The sequence below is a fragment of the Panthera leo genome, chromosome E1 (assembly GCF_018350215.1).
Source record: "Panthera leo isolate Ple1 chromosome E1, P.leo_Ple1_pat1.1, whole genome shotgun sequence".
NCBI lineage: Eukaryota > Metazoa > Chordata > Mammalia > Carnivora > Felidae > Panthera > Panthera leo.
This window is the reverse complement of record NC_056692.1, coordinates 8,752,534-8,768,604: the sequence shown is the minus strand read 5'-3', so window position 1 is coordinate 8,768,604 and position 16,071 is coordinate 8,752,534. Positions and strand designations below refer to the sequence as shown.

The 16,071-nt window shown below is 43.7% G+C and overlaps 1 protein-coding gene and 1 long non-coding RNA gene across 2 annotated transcripts in view; one reads left to right on the top strand and one right to left on the bottom strand.

The window, feature by feature from the left end:
• Positions 1–538: 538 nt before the first annotated feature.
• On the bottom strand, positions 539–7,645 carry LOC122206971. The gene is made up of 3 exons (XR_006196634.1): positions 7,575–7,645; positions 6,340–6,480; positions 539–829 (listed from the first exon to the last, which is right to left on the bottom strand). It is a non-coding gene; the product is annotated as an uncharacterized LOC122206971 (long non-coding RNA).
• Positions 7,646–8,198: 553 nt separating this feature from the next.
• The window catches only part of TEKT3 (tektin 3), a 34,977-nt gene continuing 27,104 nt past the window's right edge, over positions 8,199–16,071 (top strand). Inside the window, exon 1 of the mRNA XM_042916747.1 lies at positions 8,199–8,446. The gene's annotated coding sequence lies outside the window, so the exon portion shown is untranslated. The remainder of the gene's footprint in view (positions 8,447–16,071) is intronic.

Genomic DNA, 16,071 nt, shown 5'->3' with positions numbered 1-16,071 from the left:
GTGTGTATATATATGTATATATGTATATGTATATATATACATAGGTGCGTATGTACATATATGTACATATATGTGTATATGTATATAGGTGTATACATATACATATACATACATACAGGTATATACATATAGGTGTATATGTGTATATATATGTGCATATATATATATACACACATACGTATGTGTACTTATACACACAGAGACAGAGACAGAGAGAGATAGAGAGACAAGGGAGAACATATAGGCATATATTCCCAGCAGATACGTATAAGCAGGCTCCAGGTATTTATGTAAATGAGAAGACATTAGAATATCTTGGGGCATGGTGAAATTTGCTTTTTTTTTTTAATGTTTATTTATTTTTGAGAAAGAGAGAGAGAGAGAGAGAGAGAGAGAGAGACAGCATGTATGTGGGGGAGGGGCAGAGAGAGAGGGAGACACAGAATCGGAAACAGGCTCCGGGCTCTGAGCCATCAGCACAGAGCCCGACGCAGGGCTCGAACTCACAGACCTCGAGATCGTGACCTGAGCTGAAGTCGGACGCTTAACCGACTGAACCAGCCAGGCGCCTCTGCTTTTGTGTTTTTGTTTTTAATCTCGAAGACTCTTCCGCAGGGAAACTTGGAGCTGTGCTGGGTTCACCCAGAAGTACTGTGTGTGGAAGCAGAAATGAAGCTCCGAGGTGAATGCTCACAGGCCTCCGGGGTGTGGGGGAGTCATCGAAGGATGCTGGCGATGTGTCTCCCAGGCCCGGGGAGGGAGATACAAGAGAGACTCCCAGGCCCGGGGAGGGAGATACAAGAGAGATACAAAAATTCCTCCTCCGATCCTTAAAAACAACGACAACGACAACAACAACAACACGAAGTTAATTTAAATTCGAAATATAAGTAACTATTTTAAAAATCTCACTCACAGGCAGGAGAAAGGACAACTTGTTTATAATGTCGATTATGTCAGTTTAGAAATACCCATCGCAAGCAAAAGAAATCAGGAGGCAGAGTATCTCCTTTGCCTGTAGACGCCCCCTGATTGTATTTTACACCTGAAACTAACATAACCCTGTATGTTCATTATACGTCAATAAAAAAAAAATCCCTAAGATTAAAGTAAGGTATTACTGCCCAGATCCAAGTAGACTCCTTTGCAATAAAGTTTGTAGGGATTCCCAGGCCCCACCCTAGACTTACTGAATCCGATCCCCTTGGGATGAGAGCCTGAAGTCTGCATTTTAAAAGCTCTCTGGGCAATTCTGATGTGTCATGCTCTGTACTTGGGAATGTTCTAGCAGAGCAAAGATGGCTGTGCATTGTGACTCAGATGAGCTAATTATTGGCCTATGAAGAGCACTTGGTATTTTTATGAGCATTCTAGAGAAGTGTGGGGTGGGGGGGGGGGATGATGTTGATTCCCGACAAGCTTGAATTCTGTTTGCATTTGCTCGTGTCTGTAACATTCTGGCTTTCCATTCCAACATCTCCACACCCTACCTGGCCTGATCCCTCAAAGATCATTCAACGTCCACTTGTGAACAAAGATGTCTGCTCTGTGCTCCTGTCTCTTTTTTGGGGTCCTGGTGAGCCAGGCTAGGTCAGAAGGCCCTTTTTAATCTAGTCATAGAGCAAACATGGAGCAAGTCCCAGACGGCGTGCCTCAGTTTCCATTCTAGTCTGGTCCTGTCATCGCTGAAGGCATCCAAAGGCATCCAAAGCCCCCAGAGTCATCTCTAAGCCAAAAGGTCTCCACATTTATGGTTTATATATAGTTCCCTCCACCCTCCTGGTTGGTAGACTTTCCACTCTCTGTCTCCTCCTTAGTTTGGGAGTCTCATCTTGGTTGCTGCAAGTGACAGAACTTGCTGCAGTGACAGCCACTTCCATAGCAAGTGGCTATGGAAGTCGGAAGACGATTCAGATGCTTTTTCTACCCAAGCACGGACACTAGTCGGCCTCCTTTCAGCTTTTCAATATCTCAAACAGATTGCCTCCCATCTCCGTTAGTCAACTTATTTGGACACTGATTTGGCTTCCAGTCGCTCCTATTTAAAATCATCATGGCCTTCTGGATAATTCTCAGGAAACTCTCCCTGAAGGATTTGGCAATGAGTGGCCAGAACATCGGGGCCACCGACGAGGTGGTTCCCAGCTTGGGTTGTAGGCTCTTTGGGAAACAGAGATAGCTAACTACCTTGAATGCTGAGGGCGGCAGGAAGGAGAGGCAGGTAGAAATAAGAAATCTCACGGAAATGGGAAAATGTTTGCAAACTGGAGAGTCGCTGAGGATACGGTAGCGTCTCAATGACAGGACTGTGTTGTTCCTCCCTGGCAGTCCACATGTATGAACGTCAGCCAGAATTTCGCAGCATCAAACATGCCGACTCAAATACTCTCTGCGTGACTCAAAACCAAACTTTCCAAGAGAGAGGCTCTGCCTTGATTGGGTCTGGTGCTAGGCTACCTCAGTCTTCTGGCCAGACTACAGATGGGCTACCTTTGAGCGAGGTGCCCACTTGTGGTCCAATCAGCTGTGGCCAGGGAGAGTGCTGGATGGGAGTAGAGAGCCCATCATAGGAACCATGGCCACTGTCATAGGTTGGGTTCCGTAGAAGCCGACCCTGAGGATTAGTGTGAAAGTGACTTATTCAGAAAGTGTTCCCCTGGAAAAACTAGTAGAGAAATGAGGAAGTGAGATCTAGACATCTAGTCGGGAAGTCAGGAGAGGAGGGGTACAATATCTAGCCAAGTCCCCAGGAAGGGGGGTTCGGTTCAGTGCCTCAGGGGGAGCTCTGGAGATAGGGTAGGTCCCACCTCAGAGTCGTCCCAGTCAGGGCAAGGCAACTGGGACATTCATCCCCGTGAACTCATTAGTCTTGGGTAACGGTTGGCCTGAGGCACAAACTCCTAGACATTTCTAGCATTTCTTCTGCAGGCAAGGTAGCTGCTGGCAGCCAGAAGGCAGTCCTTCTTCAGGGAGATGTAAAGCCCAGTGTTGCGAGTGACAGCGCTCTGACAGGCTGTGCTCACGAAACGGTCAAAGCATCTGACGGACTGCGGACTGTAGCACTGACATCATCTGCTACAGCCAGCTGAAGAATGTGCTAGAGAGGCTCTCTTCACCAGAGCGCTGCGGTCGTGGCTGACGCCATAAGCTGACTGAAGTCTTCCCCACATTGCCTGACTGTGACGACGACCCAACGAGCCGGGAGCTTAGGTTCGGGTCGTAAAACGTGCAGTCGTGTGTCTAGGGCCTGTGTCTACAGTATGGCACCTGCAGAAATGGCCAACCGAGGCCAACATACATCAAAGGCCGACACACAGCAGATAAGGTCACGTTCACCAGACTCTGGCTCTTTTCAGTGTAGGAAGAAAGGAGGAACTCTTTTCAACCATGTCAGCAAAGAGAAATTAACTTCCTTATTAATCACTGAGAAATACCGCTTCAAATACCTGATACAAACACAGCACGTCTGTCTATAGAGCCGGCTCCATTTTTATTTCCGCAAACTCTCCTCAGTTTGAGGAGCGGCAGTATTCTGTGTCACCTAGAAGCTAAGCTTTCAGGAGTCCCTGGCTGACTGTGCGTTCCCTCTTTTGGGGACTCTCCCCACACTGGAGCCCGCACCATCCGGGCTTTCCCGTGTCCCATCGGATGGTAATCTCTTTAGAGATATGAACAGGGACCCACTCACGGGGATACAAATATTCAACCGTTGGCTCTTGGGGTAAAGTGTATTCCTATACACACATACACACAAATTTATTATATACTTGAATGATATAAAGGATGTATAGCTCACAATTTACAAATGATAATGATATACGATACTCTGTGTTGTAAGTTCCATAGAGCCAATTGATTTTCACAGAGTGCTTTCCACTGATTTTTCGCTAAACTCTTCTGTCTCTGGGCAGCCTACGGCTGCGGTTGATGAACGAGGAAGCTCCAACCTGAATGTCGGTCGGCATCTTCATTTATGTGAACAGGTAAGACAAGCACGGGGATGTGTGTTGGAACTTCACTCAACGACAAGAGTGACGTCAAAAATGGTTCTGGGGACCACGGCTGGAAGAACATCAGCCCCGTCCCCAAAGGGCTCACAGTCTCACGGGAGAGACGATATGTAAAAGCATGTGACAAGGCGACAATGACTCTGATGGAAACACAAGGAAAGAGAGCCCTGTGGGAGCCTGTCCCACTGGATCAGGAGGCCACCCCAAAATGGGACACTCGGTGAGGCACGTAGCTTCTAGAATCACAGCTCGCCACCTGCTACACAAGGGAGTAGAAGATGGTGTTTAAACTTGGTAGGGTCTATGTGTCTTCGGCTCTCCCCAGGTACTCCACTCCCCACAGGGCGTGCCCTGCAAATTCCAGGCTATGACAAAGTCTATTCGGTTGAAAAAGCTTAGATGATACACACCCCTACCTACAAATAGCTTAGTAACGTAAGCAAAACACAACAGCGGCGGCTGATCTCGCCTTCCTGCGGTTGTAAACGATAAAATTCTCAACGAATGCGTCCCGCACTCACATGGCCCAACCAGTGCCTTGTGAAGCCCTTTTCTGTAAGTGTGAGTGCTGTGTTCTGTGCCTCGAGTCAACGTGGATCTCCTATCCAGTTCACAGGTTGACGGTGCATCTTCCACAAGCACCCATAGTCAGCCCAGCGCTCAAGGAAAATAAAGGCAAGCCGTCGATAGGGGCGGTGCGAGTTTGAAAAAAAATGTTGCAAATCTGTGTCTCCGTCCTTCCTGAGAACGAATGGCGGGGGACGCAGGTCAAGATTTACACTACTCTGTAATTTTAGACCGCACTTCAGGACTTACGTTATCCTAGGACTTCGGCTCTCACGTTTTTTACAACGCGATGCTTCCGATTTCCCCACCTAAATAGCCATTAGATGGACTAACGGAATGAAAAGAATTTAGAAAGAGCGGGCCGGTTAAAGAGACAGCCGGATATAAAGGTAACATACTCTCTTTTATTTTCCTGAGTGCAAATGTTTTTTGTTTTTACGTTTTTAACATTTAAATTCAGGTTAGTTAACATACCGCGTAGGATGGGTTTCAGGAGTAGAACCCAGGGATTCATCACTCACGTGTAACACCCAGTGCTCATCCCAACAGGTGCCCGCCTAATGCCCATCCCCCATTTAGCCCCTCCCCCACCCAACACCCGTCCAGCGGCCCTCAGTTTGTTCTCCGTACTTAAGAGTCTCTTCCGGTTTGCCTCCTTCTGTGTTTCGATTTTTCCTTCCCTTCCCCTACGTTCATCTGTTTTGTTTCTTAAATTCCACAAATGAGTGGAATCATATATTTGTCTGTTTAATTTTCCTAAATATTCTCACTCCCACACACTCACACCCCCATACACCTCTTTCACTTCCTTACTCTCTCTCTCCCTCTCTGTGGGTCCTTCTTCCATCTTTTTTTCCATGTGCCACCCTTTGGCTTCTCCTCCCCCCCCCCCCAACCCCCCCCCCCCACCCCTGCACTCCTAGACAGTATAGTCAGATGGGGAACTGCCTTCAAGCCTCAACTGACTTAGAACCTTTCACTGGATACACAGATAAACCAGGTATTTTTCAACTGCTTTGGAGAAGGTCTGCAATTAGCTAGACATGCACATGGATTTTTCTTTCTCTCACTGAAGCGTATTTTGGGGACACATTTAATGTTAAGCCAGTGTTGCCCAAACTGTGTTCCGTGGAACAGTTAGTGTTCTTGGAGATGGTAACAAGCGTTCTGAGTTGACCAATCGCCTCTTTAATGGTCTGGGGAACACACTTTGGGAAACACCCATCTCATGCAGTAAGACTTTTGTTTTTTCCGTGCTAAAGGGCTGAGGAAAGGAGCCCTAAGATTCCATCCCAGCCTCCAAGGGCTGCCCCTCTGGGGACGGAAGCGGCGGTCTGTGATGGGGGTCCCTGCTTACTTTCTCACTCCCGCTCATGTTTGACAAGCTTCCCACCCCGTCTCCTGCTCTGCCCTCCAGGATGAACAGAAGCTTGTCCGCGACCCCTTCGTGATCTTCGACTTTGAAAGGATCTCACAAAGCAGCCGTGGCCCGGCACTAGCTTTCTAAGCCCGTTCTCTTGTGGTTCCGTTGGCTTTTGTGCTGACAAGCAAGCATCTTCTGCAAAGACTCTGATCCCAGAACCTTGAGGAGGTTGTGTTTAAGCTCTCTTGGACCAGCCATTGAATCCTGATCTGTGGGCCACTCGCCCTCCCTTCTAGATGGTGTCAAAGTTATTCAGACTGCCTTATTAAAGGTGTTATCCTATAAAAGATGGCTTTAAAGCCTCCGAACAGGGGACCTTCGCCCCCGTGCCTGCCTTACCTGTTGTTACAGAAAGCGACTCCCCAGGTCTTCAGCAGGTATTGATGTGTGCTGGGCTGCAGTACCTTCCTCACAGGGGTGTGTTGATGAGTTGAAGGTCAATGTAGCATCTACTGAGTCTATGGCCCGCAGGCCAGAATTCTGAGAATTAATACAAAATGCACACTATTCGTGAGACAAGGTAGTTTCAAAAAAAGGTAGCTCGGGGTAAAATGTGTGTTAGGCAAGAAATAGAAAGAGTCGCTGGTAAGGAACATAGGAGGACAGGAGAGGGTTGGGGGAGCCCTGGTGCCCTGGTGGGGTCTGGGGGCCCAGACTCGTCCTGTCTAGTTCTGTGGCTGGGCTGATGAGCAGCTTTTGATCATTGGATGCCGTCTGTGGTTTTCCTACTCGGGGATAATATTCTGGGTTTGTATCCATGGTCAGACCTGCTGTGTTGCTTTAGTGGAGACACTGGCGGAGGAACAGATTTTCTAGTTCAGTTCACGTGAGTTGGCCTCTAATCAACCTGGAAAACAGACAGACTCACGTCTCTGAAGGGGCAGAGCTGAGGTCCCTAACCTTTAGTCACCTCACTAAGGTCTGCCAAGGGCCAGCCTGATGATGCCTTACCCTGGCAGCAAGTCCCCTGGTGTCACCCTTTGGTGGGATGTCACGCGGGGATTCCCAGACCAACCAAGAATGTTTAACCGGGTTTTTTTTTTTTTTTTTTCCTTTAGCGTTAACAGTAACTCCCTGGCCTCACTGTTCACCCATTAAGACGGTTGCCTTGTAGAAAAGAGCTCCTTGAAGTCTGACAGATCTGAGTTTTAGTGGGACTTCTGCCACTTACTGTTTGGGGGGCCTTGCCTATGTCAGATAACTTCTCCAGGCCTGAAGTTTTTGTGTGTGTGTAAAACGTAAATTCCTACCGCATGGTTGGAAGGAAGTTGCACGGGTGAATAGTGATATATGGAAGACAGGTGACCCAGTGCCTGGGTGAAATAGGGCAGGCTACTGTTTACGGAAATATTTGCGAGAGGGAGAGAGAGAGAGAGAGAGCCCAAATCTTTTCCTTAGAGTGAGGAAGGAGGGGAGGATCACTAGATAATGCCACCAAGGGAGAAGGCTCTGCTAGACAGAGGACAGGTGCGAATGTGGAGTCCTGCCCGTATCCTGCACGTAGAACGGGCCACCAAGTCCCCTGCAGCTGGAGAGTTCCGATTCAGGTGCCGCAGGAAAGGCGGGGGAATCACCTTGGCCTCTCCGTTGAGTGGCGCTTCACCCGGTCACCCCCGGGACCCAGCAGGTCTCCCAGGGAGCCGTGGTTACTAGGCGCGAGAGCGTCCATGGCAACCGCCAGCCACAGGGTTCCTCCCGCGCCCGCCGCCCGCCCCTCCTCCTACGGGCCAATCAGCTCCCGGAGAGCCGGCAGGGGCGGCCGTTGAGTGGTCCGCGGGCGCTGACGTCACAGGTGGGCAAGGCGGGGCCAGGGCCGGACCGGTAGGGGTCCCAGCCCCCAAAGGCGGGACTGCGCGCCGACAGGTGAGTGGTCTCCCCGGCTCCTGCGTGCCGCTGGGACGACCCCTCCAGGGTCCCCTTCCCCAGTGAGGCCCCAACGTCTGACCTCAGAATTGGGGGTGAAGTGGAAACCCTGGAATTCCTCTCCCCCACCTGCACCTCCCTGCTCCCACCCCTCAAAATAGAAACCGTCCAAACCCACTGGTACCCACTACCCAACCCCTACCCGGTGCCTTTGCAACTTACCTTTCTCATGCTCTGCAAGGATTGAGGAGTTATTTCTAAATAAGGAACCAGCAAAGGGGCGTCCGACCCCCCCCCCCCCCCCCCCCCGCCCCTGTGCTCCCTCGTGTGATTTCTCAGTGCTGTGCGGTTCCACTGTCGCGCTGTGTCCTGCTTCATTAGCCGGGTTTCTAAGTGCCACCAAGGGGAGGGCCCTACAAACACCTGGCCGCTCAGAGAGGGTTCCTGAGGTTCCCATCAAGGCAGGTGTTCTCCCGCGGCCTGTGGCCATTTGTGTTCCTGCTCTGACCATGAAGCTCTTGTGTTTTGACCGTTTAGACCAAGTCCCTTTATGTTTCCCCCCTGGATGCTTATAATGATGCAGGTAAGCATTTTAGAAATGGGTTAAAATTAGTTGTCTGGTCACTGTGAAAAAAGGCAAGCAAATTGTTTCACTACTAGGCAAAGTGTTTTGGGTTTCTGATAAAAATATTCTGCTGTTTCCTTTTTCTTTTTATTTATTTATGTTTAAATGTTTATTTTGAGAGAGAGAGAGCATGAGCAGGGGAGGGGCAGAGAGAGAGAGACGGAGAGAGAGAGAGAATCCCAAGCAGGCTCTGTGCTGTCACTGCAGAGCCCGATGTGGGGCTCCATCCCAAGAACGGTGAAATCATGACCTGAGCCGAAAGCAAGAGTCGGACTCTTAACCGACCCAGCCACTCAGGCGCCCCAACTCTTTTCTTTTTAAAATGAAATATTTTCCGCGGTAAGTAGAGCATTCAAGCATCCATGCATCCATCATGAGGCCTCCCTCCTATGTACCCCCTTGGGAATCGCGTCCCCTCTTTTCCTTTCCTGTCTGGTTTCCATTGCTCCCAAATGCTGAGGTCAGAGGTTGGGGCCTCACTGGGGAAGGGGACCCTGGAGGGGTCGTCCCAGCAGACGTACCTACCAGAATTTAGTGTTTACTTATACTCTGTGTATTTTTATACCGTTACTACTTATGTATTTGTCCAAAAATGAACGTATGGTGTTATTTTTCAAGTTTATATAATGGTGTCATGCTTTACATGCTCTAGGTCATGCATTTTAACTGCCCTGTGATAATGCTTTATGAACTTCCTACTGATAATGTGTGCATACTCCTGTTGATAGACTTTTCGACCGTTTGCTTTTAAAAATTGTTAGAAACATATTCTTGTACATTCTAATTGTGTACACACTCAACTTTCTCTAGGTATATATCAAAAAGTTGAATTGCTGAATCATAGGGAAGGTGTCTTTTCTTTTCTTTTTTCTTTTTCTTAAAGTATATTTTTATTTATGTTGAGAGAGAGAGAGAGAGACAGGGAGTGAGTGGGGGAAGGGCAGAGAGAGAGAGAGGGAGACAGAATCCCAAGCAGGCTCCACAGTGCAGAGCCTGATATGCGGCTTGAACTCACCAACTGTGAGATCATGACCTGAGCTGAAATCAAGAGTTGGACCCTTTAACTGGCTGAGCCACCCAGGCCCCAGGGGAAAGTGCTTTTTCAACTTTACTAGAGACTGCCCCATAGCTCTCCAGTGTATCCTCACGTATATTTCCACTCTCGGTGACGGGAGTGCCTTATTCAACATTTTTTTTTTTTTTTTGGAAGAAAGATTATTTCGCTTTTCCTGCCTTCTTTAACATCTGCTTAAAAAGAAACTGCTTTAATGCTGAAATCTGATACAATTTGTTTAAAATTCTGCTGCTCATTAATGTATTGGGGGCAGTGTTTTCTTTCTGTTCCAGTTTGAAACTGGCAGTCATGAGATGGCTATGACCAAGGGGGCTAAGGGGGACTGTATGTGATTATTTCAAGCCTATCTTGGTCACTGATCTGAGGCAGAGTGTGAAGCAAGTCATGTACTCCCACTCTACTTGTCATATCTTCTGCAGAAGATGATCTACAGATTTTTATACCTTAAAATATTTATGAGTTTAAAGTCTTCCCTAAATATGCTAATAAAATATGTTTATCCAACCGAAGGTCATCTTTTGGATTGTCAGTGGAGCCTCCCAGTACTTAACAATCTTTGTGTGATTGATTGTATTTTTGGCATGTTAATATTTATAGAAGACAATTATAGCATTTTTTTCCCCAGTAGGTAAATAACTATTGCCTCCACATTAAATAAATATAGTCAAACACTGTATTTGACTTCATTTCTTAAAATGTTTTTCAGTCATGCCTAAAAGTATAATAAAAAAAAAAACAATCGCATAATTTAGGGTCTGAATTTTTCCACAGCTATTTTCGGTCATTTTTCCAAAGAATTTGCTCGGTTTACTTGCAAATAGGAGACATTTATAGCATCAGCTGATTATCTTACTATGTGCTGCACGAGCCCTGTTAAGATGTGCCTGAGTTAGAATTTAGAGATTTAAATGTTGTCAAAGGCACATCATCAAAGTAAGCTATAGGCTTTTTAAAAACTGAGGTATTATTCCCTCCTTAAAAGTTTGGTAGAATTCATCAACAAATCCATCTAGGTATGAGGTTTCCTTTGAGGAAAGATTTTAAACTATAGATGGAGTTCCTTTAACTACCAGAGGGCTATTCAGGTGATCAGTTTCCTCTTTAGTCAGTTTTGGTTGTTTGTATGTTTAAAGAATTTTGTTCATTTCATCTCTGTTGCCAAATTCCTTGGCATAAAGTTGTCAGTAACATTGCTTTATTAATGGTCTAATGTGGGCAGGGTGTATGGCAATACCTCTATTTCATTCTTGATGTTGGTAATTTTTCATCCCTTTTTATCCTGATCAGTCTGGTGAGAGGTTTATCCATTTTATTGTTAGAATTTCACTGCTTTTGTTTTTCTGTTTGTCTGGTTTCTAGTTCATTGATTGTTCTCTTCTTATTATTTCTTTCCTTCTACTTTGGCTTTACTTTGCTTCCATCCTCCCCACCCCACTATTAAGAATAAAGTGGAGAGCACTGATTTTAGCTAATTCTTATTTTCTAGAATAATCACTGAAAAATCACTAAACACTGTTTAAGCTGAATCTCACAATTTTGACGTGCTCTGTTTTTATTCTCATTCAGTTCAAAATATTTTCTAGTTCCCCATGTGATTTCTTCAGTGACCTAGAGGATAAGTAGAAGTGTGTTAATTTCCTACGATTTGAGAAATTTCCAAATATCTTTCTATTATGGATTTCTAATTTAGTTTGATATGGTCAGAGAACATATTCTGTATCATCTCAGTATTTTATGTTTATTGAGAACTTGTTCAATGGTCAGTATATGGTCTACCTTGGTGAATATTCTGTGCAGTTGGAAATAGTATGTAATCTGCTGTTTAAAGATATTTTTTCTTTCAGTTTTATTGAGCCAAATTGAAATAAATATAACACTATATAAGTTTAAGGTATACAGCATAATGTCTTAACTTACATGTGTTGTGAAATGATTACCACAATATTTGGTTAATATCTATCATCTCATATAGATACAAAGAATCTGCTGCTTTGAATGGTATGTTCTATAGAGGCAAATTATGTCCAGTTAGTTATACGGTCCAAATAACTTATTTATCAACCAATTTTCTATTTTTTTTAACAATTACTAACAGTTGAGTGTTGAAATATCTGACCATAGCTGTGGATCTATTTCTCATTTTAGTTCTGCCAGTTTTTGCTTTATGTGTTTAAAATTTTATTGATGGTTACATAGACATTGAAGATCGTTACATCTCTTTGATTAATACTTGTCTCCTTATTTCTCTCTTTATTTGTGATAATATCTACTGTTCTGAAGTCTGCTTGGTTTGTTATTAATATAGCCACTTCAGAATTCTTTTGATTTGTGTTTACATTGCATCTTTTTCTATACTTTTATTTTTAACTTATCTGTGTTTTATATTTAAAGTGGTTTTTTTTGAGAAAGCATATAGTTCAATATTCCTTGATAAAAACCAGCTTAAGAATCTGTGCCTTTTAATTTGATTGTTTAAACTATTTATTGTGAATATAATTATCAGTGTGGTGGGGTTTTTTGCTTACTATCTTGCTATTTGTTTTCTCTTTGTCTTATTTTTGTCTCTTTTCTCTTGGATTAATTATGCATCTTTTTAAGTCTTCCATTTCCCCCCATCCTATTAGCTGATTAGTTTTAACTCTATTTCTTTCTTAGACAGTGTTCCAGGTCAGGACCCCTTTATACTCAAATAACCTCATGGTGAGGACCTCAAAGAGCTTTAGTTTATGTGGATCGCACCTATTTATATTTACTATATTAGAAATTAAATTGAAAAGTTAAAAATATTATTTTTTAAAAAAATAAGTATACAACTCATTATAGAGTAACATAAATAATATGTTTTATTAAAAAGCTATGTTTCTGGAACAAAGATCATCTGGTGAGAAGAGTAGCATTGTTTTACATTTTTGGCAAAGTTCTTTGATCTCTGTCTTAGAAGCTGGGTTCTCCTGTCTACTGTATTCAGTCTGTTGTGATATCACATATCACATCACTTCTGGAAGACTCCATTGTAAATCTTGTGAGAGAATGAGAGTGAGAAAAGAAAACAGCACCTGAGTATTTACTATGAAAACAATTTGACCTTGTCATCCCTGAGAAAGTTTCAAGCAAGTCTGTGGGTTCTTGGGTCATATCTTGGGAACTGATGCTCTAAATTTTACAATCTGTATCTTAAACTTATTGAAGTACATGTTTAAATAACATTATTCCATTTTAGCTATGACCCTTGCAGTAAGACATTTCCATTTCAGCTCTCCATCATGTGTGCTATTATGACCATATAATTTATTTCTATTTTTGCTACAAACCCCACAGTAATTTTTTGTTATTTCACTTTACACAACCGTCTTTTAAAGAAATTTAAAAGTTACGAAAGGATATCTTTTATATTAGCACACATACTTACCATTTCCGATACTTAATTTCTTTGTGTAGATCCAAGTCTCTATCTGGTATCATTTCCTTTTGCCTGAGGAATTTCTTTTAACAGTTCTTTCAGTGCAGTTCTGCTGATGATCAATGCCCTTGGCTTTTGTTTTCATGAAAAAATTTTACCCCACCTTCATCTTTGAAGGATGCTTCCACTGGATATACAGTTGTAGGCCTACACTTTCTCCCAGCCACTTAAAGATGTTGTTCGATCGTCTTCTGGCTTGCATAGTTTTTGACAAGAATTTTGCACTAATTCTTACCTTTGTTCATGTCTTTGTGGTGTGTCTTTTTGCTCTGATTCAAGTTTTTCTCTTTATCGTTGATTTTCAGCAATTTGATTATGATGATCTTTGAGGTGAGGGTGGGTGTGGCGATGATGATGGTAGTGTTGTGTGTGCATCTGTGTGCATGTGTATAGGGTGTGTTTACCCTCTTGGAGTGTTTAGAGCTTCTTGGACCTGGGAATTTATAGTTTTCATCAAATTTGGAAAATATACAGCCATTATTTCTTCAAATATTTTTCTGTCTCCCCTTTCTATATGACATTCCCAAGTACATGGTTTAGTCTAACACTTGATGATATGCCTAGGTTCCCGAAGATTCTCTCTGTCTCTCTCTCTCTTTTAAGTTAAAAAAGCCTGTACTTTGGTTTGATTAGATTTGAACTCACTGACTAGACTATGTCTAATTTGCTGTTAATCCCATCTAGTGGAATTGTTCAAGTATATACTGTATGAGAACATATTTTATGTTTTATTCCTAAAGTTACATTTGGTTCTTTTAAAAATCCTCCACGTCTCTCTTCATTACGTTCTTGTTTTCCTTTAACTACTTCCATGTTGTTTCCTTGTTCTACCACATCTTTCCTGTTGACTGATTTTTTTTTTTCCTAATCATATGTCACATTTTTCTGCTACTTGGCATGTTTGGTAATTTTGATTCAATGCTGGACATTGTTAGGTTACATACATGAATGTCTTGATGTCATCAGGCCATCAAATTACTTGCAGGTTAATTTGATCCCTTTGAGGCCTCTTTTTAAGCTTTGCTAGAATGACTCTTCAGTACTTTCATTCCAGAGATGGGTCAGCCTCGTCTCTAACGTGTGACTCCTCTGGGTCTCCATGGAATGCTCCAGATTATCATCAACAACTCTCCACGCTGATTGGTCTGAGTTCAAAATGTCTCTCCACCCTCTGTGATCTCTAGAAATTGTTCAGTAACAACCCTGGCATCCTTCTTTGCCAAAGTTGGTGGAGCATCCCTTGATGTATGTACAGCCTGGTGCTCAGCAAAAACTCAAGCGGATGCCTACATAGACTTAGGGAGCTTGACTTATTCTGGAATCCTGCTTCACACCTTCCAGCTGTGTCAGCTTCTCAAAGTTCTGATCTCCTCCTCGACTCACACATGTTGACAGGCTCTGATCCGTTTTCATCTGTTTTTCCCATAATCTGGAAGTTGCCTCCAGGCAGAATGCCAGGACAATCAGAAGGCTTGCCTTATTTGTTTCTCTTCTCTCAGGAATCAGAGTCTCGTGCTGCTTATTGTCCAGTGTCTGAAAACAGGTGTTTCATATATTTGGTCTAGTTTTTTAGATGTAAGAGCCTAAGTCTAGTCTTTATTACTCTATCATAGTTGGAGGCGAAAGTCTATTTTGAATTTTTAAATATCGCTTAGGCCATGACACTCTCAGTTTCTTTGACCAATAATGATTCGAAATAGAAGATGTTGCCATGCTGTCGTCTTTTGGTTGGTCCTCCTGAATGACTTTTGAGATGGCTGACTGGAGCTAGAACTTCTGTTGTGTGACTGTATAGAACATTGTGTATCATGTAGAATATTGTGTCTCCGTGTGAAACTTACTGCCACCCACGAGGAGCTCTACATCTGTGAACATTAAACAACTGAGCTTTATGCATCAGATTCCAGATTTTTAAATTACGTCCCATCCCTAATTTAAAAATATAGCACTGGAAACTTTTGTAAACTGTATTGAATTTCTCCATCCGTACGTCTCCTCTGGGTTATGAACCTCAGCATTTCAAAAATCACCACTCAGAGTAGATGACTCATGGTTTGACAAACATGGGTTTAGATGCCTCAGGACCTCAACATAATAGGTGCTGGGCAAACATATGTGGTAATTCTACTCTTGGAATTCCTCGGTTGAAGGACCAAGGGAGTCGCTAGCTTTTATTGTCAAGAATTAAGAAAATCCAAGTAAGAGGGGTCCAGTGCCTGCTTGAAGCTTCTTGCTGAAGGAAAGATGACAAGATTATTTCTAGATTTGACTGGAGAAGAGTTTAGAACTGAAAGTAGCCATGGGGACCCGAAGGGCTCGAGTTGCTCTGAATTTGCTCTTCCGAAAAACAGCGTTTAGCTTTCAAACGGAGGTGAAGAGATGTGACTGATTATTAAGGTTTCTTTTTCACCATCATGCTTCTAGGCTTGGCCAGTACCAGGTGTTTGGGCACTGAGGGAGGGAAGAATTGGGAAAAAGTCAGGAAGGTAGGGTTGTGTGGGCCACCACCACTGGCAGTGGGCAGCTGTTTCACCACATGTGGAACGAGTGCATTTTGATTTGACCACAATTCTACAAATAGATAATTTTGTGGTTTGGGGGCCAAAGGCCTCAAGACATAGCTATTGAAATAATCATCGAATATTTTTTTTTTTTCCCAAGACGGGTATGGAATTGGATCTGATTTATTTTTCCTTTTCAGTGAATGGGTCCATAGACACTGACCCCCAAGTAGAATGACATTTAGATGCTGGAAAGTATGTCACAGACTACGGCATCTTGCCTTTCTGGACTAATAACGATCAAAAGTTCCAAACAATAGACTACTTTTCAAGGGGTAAGCAGGAGGAAGTGGAGCTCTATGTTCTAAGAGGGAGAGAAGTCAGAAACATATATTTTTAAAAATGTGTGCTCTAAATGATACATAAAATGATTAAGGTAATTCAATATTTGTATTTAAAAAGCTCTGTTCAGCATCGGGCTCTGGGCTGATGGCTCAGAGCCTGGAACCTGCTTCCGATTCTGTGTCTCCCTCTCTCTCTGCCCCTC